This window comes from Panicum virgatum, chromosome 3K (assembly GCF_016808335.1).
Source record: "Panicum virgatum strain AP13 chromosome 3K, P.virgatum_v5, whole genome shotgun sequence".
Classification (NCBI taxonomy): Eukaryota; Viridiplantae; Streptophyta; class Magnoliopsida; order Poales; family Poaceae; genus Panicum; species Panicum virgatum.
In genome coordinates, this window is record NC_053138.1 from 54,068,161 (window position 1) to 54,085,122 (window position 16,962).

The 16,962-nt window shown below is 48.6% G+C and overlaps 3 long non-coding RNA genes across 3 annotated transcripts; 1 reads left to right on the forward strand and 2 right to left on the reverse strand.

Moving 5' to 3' along the window:
• Window positions 1-1,538: 1,538 nt before the first annotated feature.
• On the reverse strand, window positions 1,539-2,881 carry LOC120701540. Its single transcript, XR_005686148.1, has 2 exons — window positions 2,261-2,881; window positions 1,539-1,770 (listed from the first exon to the last, which is right to left on the reverse strand). It is a non-coding gene; the product is annotated as an uncharacterized LOC120701540 (long non-coding RNA).
• Window positions 2,882-3,342: 461 nt separating this feature from the next.
• LOC120699636 lies at window positions 3,343-3,919 on the forward strand. The gene is made up of 2 exons (XR_005685515.1): window positions 3,343-3,409; window positions 3,807-3,919. It is a non-coding gene; the product is annotated as an uncharacterized LOC120699636 (long non-coding RNA).
• Window positions 3,920-4,688: 769 nt separating this feature from the next.
• LOC120699637 lies at window positions 4,689-8,396 on the reverse strand. The gene is made up of 2 exons (XR_005685516.1): window positions 6,073-8,396; window positions 4,689-5,997 (listed from the first exon to the last, which is right to left on the reverse strand). It is a non-coding gene; the product is annotated as an uncharacterized LOC120699637 (long non-coding RNA).
• Window positions 8,397-16,962: the final 8,566 nt, after the last annotated feature.

Below are 16,962 nucleotides of genomic sequence, written 5' to 3' on the forward strand. Positions count from 1 at the left end.
TCAAGCGAAATCACATCATTTGTTTGCTAGGTTCTGCATCCAAGCTAAGGGTATATTATTTGTGCTGCCTTTTCAACTTTGGTGTCCAATGAAGATTGCTGAGAAACTTAACTGATGAGAAAAAATATCAGAAGCATACGGAACCACATAGTGCCATGTGCTTCCATGCTGCAAGTGCAGTATCAATTCAATGATGATGTCTATGTTGTTCAATTTCATACATGTAGACACTATTAAAAAGAAAAGATTTCCCCTTTATACCTTGTGTACACACACAAGCTAAGCCGTTTCACCACCAGAAGCAGTATCATCTTTTTGTACAAGAGATTAAGGCCTCGTTTGCATATTTCAATTTAAGTCATAAGTCCCGTCACATCGCATGTCTAAACACAAATTTGGAGTGCTAAATATAGACTTATAACAAAACTAATTTCATAAGTCATGACTTAGTCACGTGGCGAATCTATTAAGCCTAATTAGTCCATAATTTGACCACTAATTGCTACAGTAACCATCCACTAATCGTGCATTAATTGTATTTAATAGATTCATTTAAAGCTCTAATTGCAACTTATGATATTAGTTTCATATTAAGTTCTCATCCGGACATTCGAATTGGCATCCGAATATTCAATGTGACAGCTGCTTAAAAACCATACGAGGCCTAAGACTTGATGCCATTTTCCTCAATTTCTTATATTTACTTATATACTAGGATGATGGGCGCGCTTCGCCGCGCCAGCAGTTGGGAACGCGCCGGACCGCTTGGCGAAGTGGCTGTTTTTAACTGTCACGTTGGCTTGCAGACTTGAACAACGAAGCAAATTGGTAATACTGCAAATCGCTGTTAGTGAAAGCATGAACCAGATCAGATTTTCATAGCAATGAAGTCATACTGACAATATAATGTATATGTGATATATAATTTGCATATTAGAAGTATCCTCGGGCTATTGCAGGCATACTGGTGTGAGAAAGGACCGGGTAGCACAGTAGATCGGTAGTGGTCTTCATCACAAAAAAAAAGTAATTACATCAGGCGGTTTGAGACCAAGCTATGCAAACGCGAGCAGCTCCCACCTGTTCACGGGTTTTCATGTAGAGATGTCATTAGTTAGCTATGTGGGTTGTCCAGTTTAGATAGTTCTGCAACTTGGAAGTCTACATCATTTTGTGGTGGCATTGGGCCATACCATGCTGGATTAGCCAGTCTCGTGGCACAAATGATAACACTAATGATAATGTTGAAAAGAAGTCTCAAAGTAGCTAGGCAGACCAATGATCTCTAAGGTATCGTAAGTAGGCGTTGGTGATGGAAATAAGCAACCAAATGGAACATGCACATACTAAAGGGCAGAAGCCTCAAGAAGTTCAGGATTGCATTGTCATACCATCTAAACATTGTAGATCCTTATAGTGTAAACTTTCCTATAAATGTAAATTGAACAGGCATGAGAGATCAATTACATTTGCGTTCGATTATATATATACTCTAAGATTAATATGTTAGCAGATTTTACCAAACATTTAAGCTTGAGTTCATAGAACCTAGCATAGATGTTGAGCCAAATTAATATAAAAATCTATGAGGTAACATCAGTACATTTCGAACTTGGATATGTATTTTCGATACATTGAAACATATTCTAAATGATCCTATATCTCTCATCTGTACATGGTGTGCCTTCATGTGAAAGAACAGATTTGCCTTCTTGTAATAGTAGCACATTCCTCTTACCAGTCTCCCAAAGCATAGTAGGCTCCATTAACCTAAAGATACAATAATGGCAAAAGAGAATGCTCACAGAAATAGTTCGAAATTCATCTATCTTTAAGAGATCTATAAGAGCGCAAGGATTTGAAATAACTCTTCCTATCTTTTTTCAGTGCCATTCATCACAAGTAAATAGGATGGTAAGTTCTTATCAACTGATGAATAGCCGGAGTGAATTAAGTTATGAACACAAACTCTAGAGGTATCCATGTTATGGGCATGAGAATACAAACTATGAGATAATGAGTTGTCTTTTTTTTTTATCTAAGCTACCTGGCCCAACGATAGCAGTATGGGTGAACACTGAAAAAAAGCAAAGTTAATTCTACAATTTTCTATTGGTATGTGTTCACCTAAAACAAAATATATTTAGTGAAGCAATCTAAAACATATACTGGAAGAAGGTGCATGAATTTATTAGCTTGAACTTGAACCGGCATTTTATCAAATACCTACAGTGCAAGCACTAGCAGAAGGCAAAGTTACCTTTGAAGTGGCAAGCGTGGCTAGATTGACAGGCGGCAAGCGCAGAGCAGAAAGCAGGGCAACGGCAATCTCCTGATGCTTGCCAGCAGCAGGATGCCTCCATGACCTTGATGGTGGACCTCACGGATGTCATTTGGCGTCGTGAGCATCACCATGTCGAGGCATGGCGGGGTCAAAACGGAGTAGGCGATGCCGCGCCGGCAGGAGGGCCTCCCCCACGGGCCACGGCTGCACCGGTGAGCAAGATCGAGGTGCAGCTGGGCTGGGCGACAACTCGTGGACGCGCGGAGTCCGTGTGGCTCAACACTGGTTGCACGAATGCGCCGCCTTGGAGGCCATCACAGCCGCTGTGGCCATGCGCTGGTCGGCGCACCGGTCCGGCAAAGACTGCATGGCGGTACAGTGGCCGCCGAGAGAAGCGCTCAAGGGAGTGGCGGCGGCGATGCAAGCACAGCAGTGCTCAATATTTTTTTGAATTTTTTGGGAGTGAAGGACGACACCCCAGCCGGCGTCCGTTTTCCACCGCGTGAAGCAGACGCTGATCCCTGGCCTACGTCGGCATGTTTCCTTGCACCGCGTCAAACAAACGCAAAATAAGCATAAATCTGACAGGTGTCAGCCACCAGTTTGCAAACAGTAGCAGAGACGCTCGGTCGGTGTCGTATAAATGGAATTTTTTTATTTTTAATCTTTTTTTAATAATATTTTAAGTTTAACCCGTATTGGTTTTTATTTGCAGGGCGTAGACCGTTTGGTCGCGCCATCCCGCATGACGCGACAGATAGCCTTTGTCGCGCCAGTGCATGTGGCGCGACAGGTAGGGCCACGTCATCGCCGTCGTGGCGCTGCGCTGGTTCGGGCCGCCAGCGTCGGCGATGACGTGGCCCTCCCTGTCGCGCCACATGCACTGTCGCGACAAGTCTGTCGCGCCATGCGGCCTGGCGCGACAAGGCCAATGTCCTGGGCCCGCGCCGGCCTCCTCTCCCACACCCTCCCTTTCTTTCCCTCACTCCTCCCCGAGCAGAGCTCGTCCAGGGTCGCCGCCGGCCGCCGCCCCCCCCCCCCCCCCCCCCCCCCCCACATCGCCCCCAAAATCGGATTTTTTGAGGGGAAAAAGTACGGGGAATCGTTCCCCACCCTTCCCCGAAGGTATTGTCCCTAATATCTCATCGTTTAACCGTGTGCATTAGTAGTTATTGGTGGTTATTTTGATTAGGGTTAGGTTCTTGATATGAGAAATGGTGGTGTTGTTGATAGTTTTCTCATGATTAAGATTTTGGATGATACTTAGATGGTACTCTGCTCTCGATTTGAACGTGATGTAGTACGTGCATGCATCGATTAATATGATTTCTAGGATTGAGTGGTGGGGATGTTAATATGAGTTACATGTAATTTTATTCTATAGTTTTAGGAATGTACATATTATATTTTGAGCGCTGGTATATTGTGCTTAATTAGTATATACTTTATTTCCATAATTATTTTGTTTTTGTTTCCATAAGTTTTTTTATTTCACATGGCAATTGAATTTATGTATATGCAGTGCACATGGCAATGAGCGATGCCCGGTACAAGCTGCTTGGTGGTGGACAGTACCCATCCGAGTGTGATGAGGATGCCCCAGTCCCTCCTGCCCTTCCAGTTCCATTCTGTCGTTGTGAACCGGGCAATCAGCTGGCAGAGGTGAAGCAATCGAGGTATTCCAAGACGGCCGGTAGAGCATTCTACATATGCAAGTGGAATGATTCATTGAATCCTTGCCACTGCCTTTTCTTTCAGTGGATCGATGATTCGGATAAGTTTGATCCTAGAATTCGGATGTTCCCTTATTATCGGTCAGAGTCGTGGGCGTACAATGAGTTTAGACGATGGGTCCCTCCCTCACCAAATCCACCACCTATGACAGAGGAAAAGAAGCAAGAAGCTGCTATATATCGTATGAACAATCCTCCCAAATGTTATTGCGGTGTTCGTGCCAAACTTCAAAGGCCTAATATTGGTGTCCCTCCAAAGTTCACTCCTTTTTTTGATGCTCGCTAAAGACTAGAGTAAGTGTCATGTACCGTAGCATTGATTCTTTAATTTTGCTGTAATTATGTAGCTAATGTTATGTGTCATGCAGGATGGATGGCCGGCATGTGACTTCAATGAGTATATTTATGGTCCTAGATCTCATTGGCCGACAGAAGAGGAAGTGCGAGAATTTGAGAGTGGGAAGAAGCAATGGCCATGTACAACTACTCCTAGTCTTCGATGCAAGTGTGGTATTCTGGCCACAAAAGGCGTAGTTCCTTCTGAGCTTGGCTACGGATATTACTGTGGCAATAGCTATGGAGAGTATTGGGTTCGTATATTAACCACAAAGTTGAAACTCCTTATGATTCTGTCATTGTGCTAGTATTTGGTATATTAACATTTCTGAATGTTTGGCTCTCAATAATTTTTCAGGAGGGAAGGACATGTGATTGGGAGTGGTTCGAAGGCCAGTATGAGCTAATGTTGCAATTGGGCAGAACAAAAGAGCCTTGGAAATCTCGAGACACTTTAAATAGAAAATTGAAGACAAGGAAGGATTACCAAGTTACTTTGCCCCTTGAGTCATTTCTGTCAGGGCCTGTACTCCAAGACCTACGGCGTGAGTATGGAAAGTAGGTAGCAGAAAAGGCAACTCTTGAGGATTGCATTGTTTATTGGAGGAGGAACCGAAGCAAGTACCCACGGCCCCTCATAGATAGGGAGCTTTTGGCAAATTATGAGAAGAAGGAGAAGGAGGAGGAGATGGAGAGGCAGAGGTTAAGGGAGGAAAGAGCAAAGAAAGGTTTTACTGTTGATCCGGAAGCTAAATACCGAAAGGGTTCATGGGAAGAATATTTTCAGAACTTGGAGGCTAACAAGAGGATGGAAGAAATGGAAAAGATGGAGGATTTAGCTCAGGAGGCTCAGATGGAGGCAATGCAGGCCCTAGTTGCCGATCTGCCACACAAGGTGCCCAACGTTTAGAACGATGTGTCATCCGCGAGCATGGAGATTTTGGGTGTTAGAGCTACTCAAATGGAGGCAATGAAGGCATTTGTAGGAGACTTACCTGTCCAGGTTTGAATCATTAGCAATCCGCCGACATGCGTCACAAAGCTGCCGGTACATCCAAGCTAAAGTTGCCGACCCCCAACTATACTGAGCAATGTTCTCCCACTGCTGGCCCACAATTGGAAGTATCATCCATGAAATCGTGTTTCCCGAACCATCAGGAAACAGAAAACCTCCAAACAGGTACCACAACCATACGCGAGCATACCGCTCTACAACCCCCTGCGGTGCTCCTTGAGGACAATGGTTAAAATTCTGCCTCAACCATGACGAGCTAACCCCTGAGGTCTTCTTGTCCTTGACCCCCTCAGGTGGTTCTGGAGGCCGAATCCCAATCAGTGCTTCTACCATATCTCTCCAGCCATCAGTCTGTATAATGCCGGTCACTACAATTTCCTCTAAAGGCAGCCAAAGAATCATCGCCACATCTTGCAAAGTGATGCTGACCTCCCCGCAAGGTAAATGAAAAGAATGTGTCTCCGGCCTCCAATGGTCCACAAAAGTAGTTAGCAGAGGCGCATCCATCGCTGGGAGGCCCGCACACACCACTCGAGCAAGAGGAAGCATCCCAGCCCGCCGAAGGTACGGCACATACCGCTCATCCCACCGAAGGGGGGGTGGGTACGTGCGCGGAGGGGCGCCAACACCTAATATGGGAACAAATAAGTCGTTATAGGCAGCTAAAAAATTAAATTAAACTATTGAGAAATAGTAACACTAACCTCGGCATGGTCAACTAGGACGTGTGCTCGGTGCTTGGAGTCGTACAACGTCTCCAGTAGGGGGAACGTGGGGTGCGCCATCCAGCAATGATGAATCAAAACTTCATGAGTATAAGACAAAAATAAAGACCAAGACAAACTCAACTAATAATGATAAGCAAAACACTGTATGTATATATTAATATTTTTGCTAAGCACAAACTATTGTACCTCTCTCCATGTGATATGCCTAGTCCTCTTTCTAATGCTTGTTGTGGATGTTTTTTTTCGTTTAGATTTTTTTCTTCTTACACTTGCACTGAGAACAAAATCTATGGCACCTGGAGCAACGGTTTTGGCTCCTGTCCTCATCGAAATCACTGGTGCCATAGTCCGCACTAGCCCGACCTTGCGACTCGTCCATGTCACCTTTGAGCCTTTTCTTCCGCCTCCTTCCTTTTTTAGGTTTCAATAGCGACGCATCCAGCACGTACTCTAGTCCCTTGTACTCGGGCCATTGGGACGGATCGAGATAAGGCTCAAAACTGGACTCCCATATGTCGATTGTGTTCGACCGAGCGTAGTACAGGCTCAAATAAGTGGGGCTTTTGAAACAAAGTCCTCGAGCTCTACATGCCGTTATTAGGTGCGAGCATGGAAGGTGTAATAGCTGTGGTGTCATGCAAGTGCACTCGCCAGATCTGAGGTCCTCCTGCTCTGCTTGGGGCGCCCTAGCATTACCCTCCGGTTCTTCTTCCGCAGTGCCTTCATCATCGTCCTCATCATCACTACTATCGTATTCATTGTCCTCTGAACCTAAAGAAACATCATCATCCTCTCCAGCACCCCTCTCATCCTCCTCCTCGAAGGTACCACTGTCGAAATGATCGCAAGCGACGGCCATATCATAATCCGCAACAATTTCACTAGGACAAGTGAGATTTGGGACATCTTCTACAATAGTTGACTCTTGAGTTATATTCTCAATACGAAATGGAACTTCATCTACTATCCCAACTGGTTCTTCTAATCTTGTTCTCGGGTTATTTCAACAACCACCTCTAAACAAACCACATTTGCATGAGCTACTATATCCTTGTACTTTCTCCAATGCATCTCAGATTCCAATGTCATCAAAACATAATGTGCTCTAGCTTTACCACAATCAAATCTACCCCTCAGAGATATTTCATCAATTCCACATGAATGTTTTGAAACCACCCGGTCTACCAAATCCTTTAACAATGGAGCACTATCGAACAGTTTGATATCCTCTACCATATTCTCAAACTCTCCAGTTTCCTTAACCATACCACCATGAAAAACCCGAACTAATTCGTCCATCTACAACAAAAAAAAATCGGAGTACCTTCATCACTTATACAAAGAAATGAACTACAAAAATATTTCTTCACAGTGCCTAGTATCCATGAGTGAAACCCATATTAACATCCCCACAACTCAATTCAACTTTGACCGAATTCTTAATATATTCACATATAGATGTCTCAAAATCTATACTACCAAATATATGTCTCAAAATATATTCCATAATAGATTCAATGAAACAAATTTGGTATTGTAGATGCTATTATATCTTTCCTATAAATTTGATCAAAGTTAGATAAGTTTGATTTATGACAAACCTAATATGATGTGTAAAAAAATGGAGGGAGGATAAGTAAACAACCATCCATTATTAGCTAAGACTTTGGTAGATGTTATAATCTAATAACCCTACTTTTGCCTAGCAACCCTTGGATCTTGAAACAATATTACGAGTATTACATCACATGAGCTTGCACCTTATCCTAAGAACAACTACATGGATCTTGAACCAACCATGACAAGATGATCAGATTTTTACGAACCTGACTGCAAATTTAATAAGCTCAACTCCAAAGGAGTATAAGTAATTGTTTCTCTCTCAAAACTCTACTTGTCCTCATACTAGGATTTGGACCAGGTAGCAATGCTAATAGATGGCTGTGGTAACACCAATCTAGATGAAAAACAAAAACAATTCTTCACGGTGCCTAGTATCCATGAGTGAAAGCCATATTAACATCCCCACTACTCAATCCTAGAAATCATATTAATCGATGCATGCACGTACTACCTCACGTCCAAATCGAGAGCAGAGTACCATCTATGCATCATCTAAAGCCCTAATCATGAGAAAACTATCAACTACGACATGATTTTTCAAATCAACAACCAAACCCTAATCACCAAGAATCCCTAATATCTACAAATGTGCACGGTTAAAGGAAGAAAAAATGGGAGCAATACCTTCGGGGAAGGGTGGGGAACGTTTCCCCCAACTTTTCTCCCCCCAAAAGGCCGGATTTGGGGGGTTCGGGGGGGGGGGGGGGTGCGGCGGCCGGCGGCGACCCCTAGACGAGCTCTGCTCGGGGAGGAGTGAGGGAAAGAAAGGGAGGGTGGGGGAGAGGAGGCCGGCGCGGGCCCAGGACATTGGCCTTGTCGCGCCAGCCCGCATGGCGCGACAGGCTTGTCGCGCCAGTGCATGTGGCGCGACAGGGAGGGCCACATCATCGCCGTCGCGGCGCTGCGCTGGCTCGGGCCGCCAGCGTGGCCACTCTGTCGCGCCACATGCACTGGCGCGACAAAGGCTATCTGTCGCGCCATGCAGGATGGCGCGACCAAACGGGCTACGCCCTGCAAATAAAAACCAATACGGGTTAAACTTAAAATATTATTAAAAAAGGTTAAAATAAAAAAAATCCGTATAAATGTTGGTCCGGTCTCATGCATGCAAAATTAGATGCAGACAACTAAATCACAGCTCATCGTCCGCCACTAAACTGTAGCTCCCATTGCAGATCCATTTGCAGCAAGTTGTTGGAAAAATGTGCTTAACAAATCGAGATCCATGAAGACTATATTTGTGGAACTTATTTTTTCAAGCACGTAATTGCAATTTTACTGTACTATGAGTTGCCCGCACAGCTACAACACAATTGCAACTTGGCTGTAACGTAGTTAGCACTTATTGCAACCACTTAGAACCTAATTTTTACCCAATTGCTACTAGTGCAACTAGTTACAATCTAGTTGTGCGTGTGTAAACTGCCTTATCAATAGGAATACCGTTTCCACTCATTTCTAAAGGATTTTCTAGCATCATACATCATATTCATACTACAGAAGCCCCAAATAAAGTGTAGTTATAAAGATCGAGTTGCAAACCACTTTTGATCATATTGGTATTGAGTGCAGGCTGCAGCCGCAAGGAAACCAATCACACCCATATATAGACTGGAGGCCCGGAGGCTGGAGCTGTCCATGCATGAACTCAGGGGCGGAGACGGGGGGCGAGCAGGGGCCTGGCCCCCCTATGATTTTCAAATTTACATTGAACATTTGAATTTTGATTAAATTTTTATATAAATTAGCATGGTTGGCCCCCATAATAATGAAAAAAACAAATTCCTGGCTCCGCCCTGCATGAACTCACCCTCATAAGTGGCGCCCGACGGCTGGACGGACCTGCGGGGAATGGGCCGGAGGCTGCTCTCCACGTATTACCCGTGCACATGCTCGCCGTCGTCATCACAGCCGGCTGACAAGGAAATCGCCGAGTTGCCACACTCTAAAATTTTTAGATTTGAAGATGTGATTAAAATTAAAAATAAAACAACAATTTTCTCATAATTTTAAAAAATTCTCTCAACATTTATTTTCGTTACAGGAAATGTTGTATATAAAAAATAATTGGCTGTCTTCTAAATTAAATGAGGTCGTTTTGTCCGTTATGCATTCATGCTGAATTGCATTGTTTAATTGATTGAGTTCAGTTGAATTTAAATTCTCTAAATTTAAATTCAAATGAATATGTTTGTATCGGATATTTACACGCATAAAGGTTGGTTAGCTTGACAAGGTTATCTTAACGATTAAGGACCTTGGAGCATAAAGATTGGGAGCCGAGACATAGAGATGTCACCCAACAACAAGAGTCATATGTGATATGATTAGCAAAGTGTTGCTTACCGATCTATCTAGTCTTCTAGCGGTGATGCTAAAGCTCACTAGTTGACTAGATAGTTGTGGGTCTTGAATCACTAAGAATCAATAGAGAGATATTGGTTTTAATTGGAGTAAATTCTGTTAATTGCTTAATGTCATTTACTCGATCATGAATACGTTTGTCTTAGTATTTTGCATTGTTATTTTGTTGTAGATCATAGTCCGCAACAACACCCAATCCTTTTCATTGCGTTCGGTCCTTGAGAAGAACAAATTGAATGGGACTAACTATGCGGATTGGATCCGCAACCTGAGAATTATTCTCAAGGAAGAGAAAAAAGAAGATGTTCTGGATACCCCATTACCAGAAAAGACTGCTGATGATGCACCTGCTGAGGAAAAGACTGCTTACAGAAAGGTTTGTGACAACAACTTTGAAATAAGCTGCCTTATACTCGCTTGCATGGAACCTGACATACAGATGCAGTTCGAGACAAACCATGAGGCACACGATATAATCGTGGTGCTTCAGGACATGTTTCAAACTCAAGCCAGTACTGAAAGGTTCAATGTGTCCAAGGCCTTTGTTGAGAGCAAGCTGGCAGAAGGTGCAGCAGTGGGTCCGCATGTAATCAAGATGGTTGGTTACACATAGAGGTTGGAGAAGCTGGGCTTCCAACTTGGCCAAGAGTTGGCCACTGATTTCATTCTCGGCTCTTTACCACCAAGCTATGAAAACTTCATCTCGAACTACTATATGCATGGGGCTGAAAAGGATCTGACTGAACATGTGGCATGCTCAAGACAGCAGAGAGTGACATCAAGAAGAGCACAAGCGGCGGCCATGTGATTGAAGGACCGGACAGCCGACCAGAGGGGGTGAATGAGAGCCTTTAAAAATTCTTCAAGAGAACAATGCCTATGTCCCGAAATCAACCCGACACACCTCTCTTCTAACCTCTACGGTGACGCAAGCCAACTCGTGACGTGCCTGGGCCGTGCGTGGCTGCCGAGCACACACGTACGCCGCAGCAGGGCCGAGCGCTTGCTGCTGCTCTTGGCCTGTGCCCCCGAGCTGGGCCTGCTCTGCGCGCTGGGCCGCGGGCCCGAGTGGCAAGCTGGGCTGTGCGTTGCCCCGGCCTGCTGGGCACGTGCGCTCGCACGCACACGCGAGCACGGCCGCCCGCCTGGCGAGCAGCGCCGCCGGCTGCTGGCGCCCGGCAGCTGCGTGCGCCGGCCGCAGCGCCTCTGCCGCGCGCGTGGAGCCGGGCCACGCCCCTGGCTGGGCCGCTGCGCTCCCTGCCTGCCCCGAGCGCCGGACGCCACGCTCGTAAGCGCCGCCGACCGCTCCGTTGGGAGGAGCACGCACCTGCCTTGTCGCGCCGCCGCTGCCGCCGCGTGTGCTGGCCTGCCCCTGGAGCCGCCTCGCTCCGCGCTGCTGCCTAGCACCCTGGAGTGCGTGCTGCTCGCTTAACGCCGCCCCGACCGTGCTCCTGTGCCGATTGCAGCCTGGCTCCTATCCCTGCGCCAAAACAAGGAAGAACATATCCAGCGACACAGGAACCAAATTCAAGAAGGAGAATCACAATCCAACAAAGGGAACAGTAAAACTAGGCCAAATCAAAGCCCAGATGGCACTAGGAGGGAAGGGCCTCCTTTCCCATAAATCTGAGATACTGAGAGAAGAAAATAGAGGAACTGAGAGACAAGAAGAGGGCGATGGAAACAAGTCGACCAGGTTGAATGACTGTCCATCTCCCTCTTCTTATCCTCCAAGTCTCCTCCAGAAGACAGAAATACCCTTACACTATTATTTACAATAACCGCCCACGCAGGGGCAAATTTGTCCATCTTTTTACTGGAGCCCCAGATAGACACGCTGAAGACCATATCAATAGGTGTTCCATCTTGCAAATAGGACATATCTTGCCTAGGCAAAATTTTTGAAATGATCCCCTTATTCCCGTGTATTCCGGCTACTTTATCCCCAACTTTGATTTCACGCTTATGTAAAATATATACACGAACCATTATGTCAAGGGGGTCCCTCTGGATCCATTTCACATCGATAACGCGCCCTCTTCCACCTATAGGTAGTTTGAGAGAAGTTTCTTTTGAAGTGGATACCTCAAGACCAAAAATAGCTCGTAAAAATCCAGCTTCCACGATATATGACGACTTCGCTTCGCCTCGATGCAAGCTTCACGATGACGCCACGTGCCCTCTGCCCCGGACCTTGACCGCGCCAAGTGCGTCCCCGGTTTTGAGGCCCGAACCGGTCAAACCCATCTCCCCCGATTTTGAGGCCAAACCGGTCAAACCCTCTCGCACGCCGCCGCACGACGTGACTGACTCTTCGATTTTGAGGTCAAACCGCCGATGTCGACGCGTGTCCGACCTCCCGCCGAGCCTTGACGCCTTCGAGTCGTTCGCCCGCGCCCGCCGCATGAGCCGCCTACTTGACTCGCCATCGTCCTTGCCGACTTGGCCGACGCCGTCTTCATCACCATGTACTCTTGCTCTTCCGTGCAGCGTGGACCGCCCATGGCTCCGCCCGACCTCCTCGGGTCCCTCAGTCTAGACCTAATCGAATTCACCATTCACCGTCTTGGTCCCTCAGCATGAACCTTTCGCTTCTCCGAGCCTATTCGCGTCCATCCTTCACCACGGTCCTTCAGCATGAATCTTTCGCCTGACCTTCACCCCGTGCCGTCGACCGTCATGCCGCATCCTACACCTGCACATCACGAGCCAAGAGATACATCAAATCCACACGATGTTGTCAATCACTCATCATCCAAGGAGACCACCATTGGTCTTCAGAAATGGCTGTCCAGAACAAGCCTACTTTCAAGAAGAAAGGTTCTTCCTGAAAGAAGAAGGGCAAGGCTAACGTTGCGAACCCTATGCCAAACTCTGCACCCAAGGCTAAATCTGGACCAGCTGTAGATAATGAGTGTTTTCATTGTCACGAGAAGGGACACTGGAAGAGGAATTGCAAGTTGTACCTCGCCTCGTTGAAGAACCGTTCTTGCACCTCAGGTACGCTTGTTATTCATATTACAGAAATATTTCTTGCTAATTTTTGTGTTAATTCTTGGGTATTTGATACCGGATTGGTTGCTCACATATGCAATTCGATGCAGGGACTAACAAAGAGTAGAAGCGTTGGAAGAGGAGAAGTTCACTTCCGCGTCGGCAATAATGCAAGAGTTGCTGCTGTGGCCGTCGGGACGATGCAACTTCACCTACCATCAGGATTTGTCTTGGAGCTTACTAATTGTTATTTTGTTCCTAGTTTGAGTCCAAACATTTTGTCTTCTTCATGTTTGATGAAGGATGGATTTTCTTTTACGAGTGAAAACAATGGTTGTGCTATCTCTAAGAATAATATATTTGTGACTTTTGCATCCATTGTGAATGGGCTATTTGTTTTAAATCTTGATGATTCACCTGTCTGTAATATTTGTCGTGGGGATTCTAGGGGTACCCACAGCCGGGTGGCGGAACGCACCCGCCTATTCCCAGTGAGGGAGTACTCGGGGAAGTACTAGGCAATGGGGCTAGATCTACGCTGAGAAAGGGGACTCAAGAACACACGATTTAGAGTGGTTCGGGCCGCCAGGAGCGTAATACCCTACGTCCACTGTGAGATGTATTGTTCTGGGTTGTGTATGAACCTATCCTCTGCTGGCCTTGGCTCTTGCTCAGCCTGAGGTTTTCTAGCGGCGTCCCCCCCCCCTTTATAGATCAAGGGGGAGCGGATACATAGGGCGTTCATGCCCCGACAGGTGGGCCCAACGTGACTGTGGCTACAGCGGTAGCGAATCTTTACTGCTGCTTCTCCTGGACTCAGGGGGGTCTTTTCTTGTCCCGTCAACTAGGCGCTCGTTGGAGTAGCGTAGCTTGCGGCGTGGCCTGCTGAGGCTATTATGTAGCGTCATAATGGGCGAAGCTGAGCTGTCGTATCCATCTGGCAGACGCAGTATGGGCGGCGCCAGCGGCTCCACTGCCTTGGTAATACGCGATCAATAGTATCCCCCGGTCAATGAAACGCCTCAGCTTCTGTCATATCAATGCAGACGTTTACCTACTGCAATAAATGCAATGGTGGGTGAACGTTGGTATGGAAACCCAAACGGCCATGTCTTGCAGACACGTGGCGGCCCCGGACCACCCCGACGCGGGGCGTCGATCTCTTCCCTTAGCGAGGGGTCCAGGTTATTATACAGGGGGTCCGGGACCCCATGTGGGGTCCGGGACCCTGCGGGGGTCCGGTCTCCTCGGGGAGGTCCGGAGTCCCGACTGCTTGCGCACGAGTTCCTGCCTTTTCCGGGACACGTGGTGTCTCCGGACCTTTCCCAACTGAGGAACGGCCCAGGCCGCTGCTGGGAGAACAGGATTCCGGACCGCAGGGGTCCGGTTGTTTGGATGTAGTTAAGGATAACTTATAAGATCCTTGCCTAGACACAGTAAGAGGGGGTACCCCAGTCCTGGGGTACCGACAGTGGCCCCCGGGCCCACCTCGGGTGAGGTACGAACCCGCAGGTGGGGCCACCATCGTGATGAGTTCCTACGCAAGTTGATTGCGTTGGTGTGCCCATGGAGAGAGCGTGCATCCCGGACCCCTGAGGCCGGTATGCCTGTTGCTAGGTTTAGGTACTAGAGTGCTCTTCATGGGGCGACGAAGGTGTAGGCTTAGGGTACGGAACCAAGCTAAGCGGCTACACAGACTTCGGATCGCCCAGGGAGCAAGCACCTCTTCCCGGACCTGGCTTTTGTCGACCGTGGCGAGCGGTCTCCGCCGGAGCGGGCCACCGGAGTGGACTTGGAGCGACCGTGGCGAGCGGTCTCCGCCGGAGCAGGCCACCGGAGTGGACTTGGAGCGACCGTGGCGAGCGGTCTCCGCCGGAGCGGGCCACCGGAGTGGACTTGGAGCGACCGTGGCGAGCGGTCTCCGCCGGAGCGGGCCACCGGAGTGGACTTGGAGCGACCGTGGCGAGCGGTCTCCGCCGGAGCGGGCCACCGGAGTGGACTTGGAGCGACCGTGGCGAGCGGTCTCCGCCGGAGCGGGCCACCAGAGTGGACTTGGAGCGACCGTGGCGAGCGGTCTCCGCCGGAGCGGGCCACCAGAGTGGACTTGGAGCGACCGTGGCGAGCGGTCTCCGCCGGAGCGGGCCACCGGAGTGGACTTGGAGCGACCGTGGCGAGCGGTCTCCGCCGGAGCGTGCCACCGGAGTGGACTTGGAGCGACCGTTGCTGACAATCCGATGAAGCTTGTTACCGGATCTCATAGTAAGGTGCAAAGAAACCAAGCCTTATACTAGAAGAGAGCCCGGGACCTCTAAAGACACCAGTCTTGGATACTAGAGTACTTGTAACAGGGTAGTGAAGTACGTAAACTTTAGGGTACATTACCAAGCTAAGCCACGCGGAGCTTCTCTACCCCAGGATACAAATACCACTTCCCCAGAGCAAGTCCCTAGGGGTCCGGACCGCCTTCCAGCTAGAAGGGGTGTCTTCACCTGACCACAAGCCAGCAACTTAACTTGGATTGTTAGCAATAAGGGAAACTCCGGTCAAGAGAAAAGAATAGTTAAACCAAGGCGAATAGATGTAATCAGGGTGGAGCCTAGGTAAAACTGAAAAAGAAAGTCTCCTTTATTATTGTGGTTGTCACGGTATACATCGGAGGTCGGGATTACGAGGTCGGACCTCCACCGCTCCGGACCGCTTTTGCCTGTTTGTGTGATAGGGCCAGAGGTCGGGTTTACAAGGTCGGACCTTGACCGCTCTGGACACACACGTAGACGCCACGCTATTACAAAGGAGGAATTCTCTTAGTTTTTTTTAGGAGTAACCTACGGCTGCATGCTATACAGCGTGTTCTTCGGAAGTGAAGGCGCCCTGGACGTGCCTGAACCGCATCATCCAGCATCACTTCGGGAGCTCGGGGGACCCCTTCTTGCCTAAGAGCTGTCACATGCTTACATGGCATGAGACAAATTCTTTGGCTTTGAATGGAAGAGGCCCCCTCCCCCTGCCGTCGCCGTTGCCGATGGAAACCAGAGCGCTTGCGCAGCAGATGGACCGGTGCGACGCGTGGAGAAGTGCGGTCGTTCGCCGGCTTGTCCTTGGTGCTAGCGCCAGGGGCCCCCGCACGAGGAGGCGGGGTCCTGTCTGCAGCAGCGCCGAGCAACGCTGAGGTGGATCTCCGGCGCTGGAGACGGCAGGACGACACGGTCAACTTCCTCCGGGATGGCCGTCGGCTCCAGGCTCCATGTTGAGAGAAAGCCTTGAGCCGGCGCCATGCCACCGCAGAGGAGGCGTGGCCGTTGCTTGAGAGAAAACCTTGAGTCGACGTAGGGGCGGCAGCGCGCAGCGGCGCCTTCGCTGTGCGCTGCCACGCCGGCTCTGAGGTGTCGCAGTGGCGACGCACAGCAGGCGTCGCTGCCGTGCGCCGCCGCACCGAGGGCGTTGGAGCGCCGGTGCCATGGCATGTGAAGTGAGTGTGGCGCTGCCTTCCTTCATCTTCTCGCTCGTCGTTGCAGAGGATGAACACGGCCCAGAAGCCCGAAAATCCAGCCAACGCCTGTCTTCCCCACGGATGGCGCCAAAATGTCGTGGGGATTCTAGGGGTACCCACAGCCGGGTGGCGGAACGCACCCGCCTATTCCCAGTGAGGGAGTACTCGGGGAAGTACTAGGCAATGGGGCTAGATCTACGCCGAGAAAGGGGACTCAAGAACACACGATTTAGAGTGGTTCGGGCCGCCGGAGCGTAATACCCTACGTCCACTGTGAGATGTATTGTTCTGGGTTGTGTATGAACCTATCCTCTGCTGGCCTTGGCTCTTGCTCAGCCTGAGGTTTTCTAGCGGCGTCCCCCCCCCCCCTTTTATAGATCAAGGGGGAGCGGATA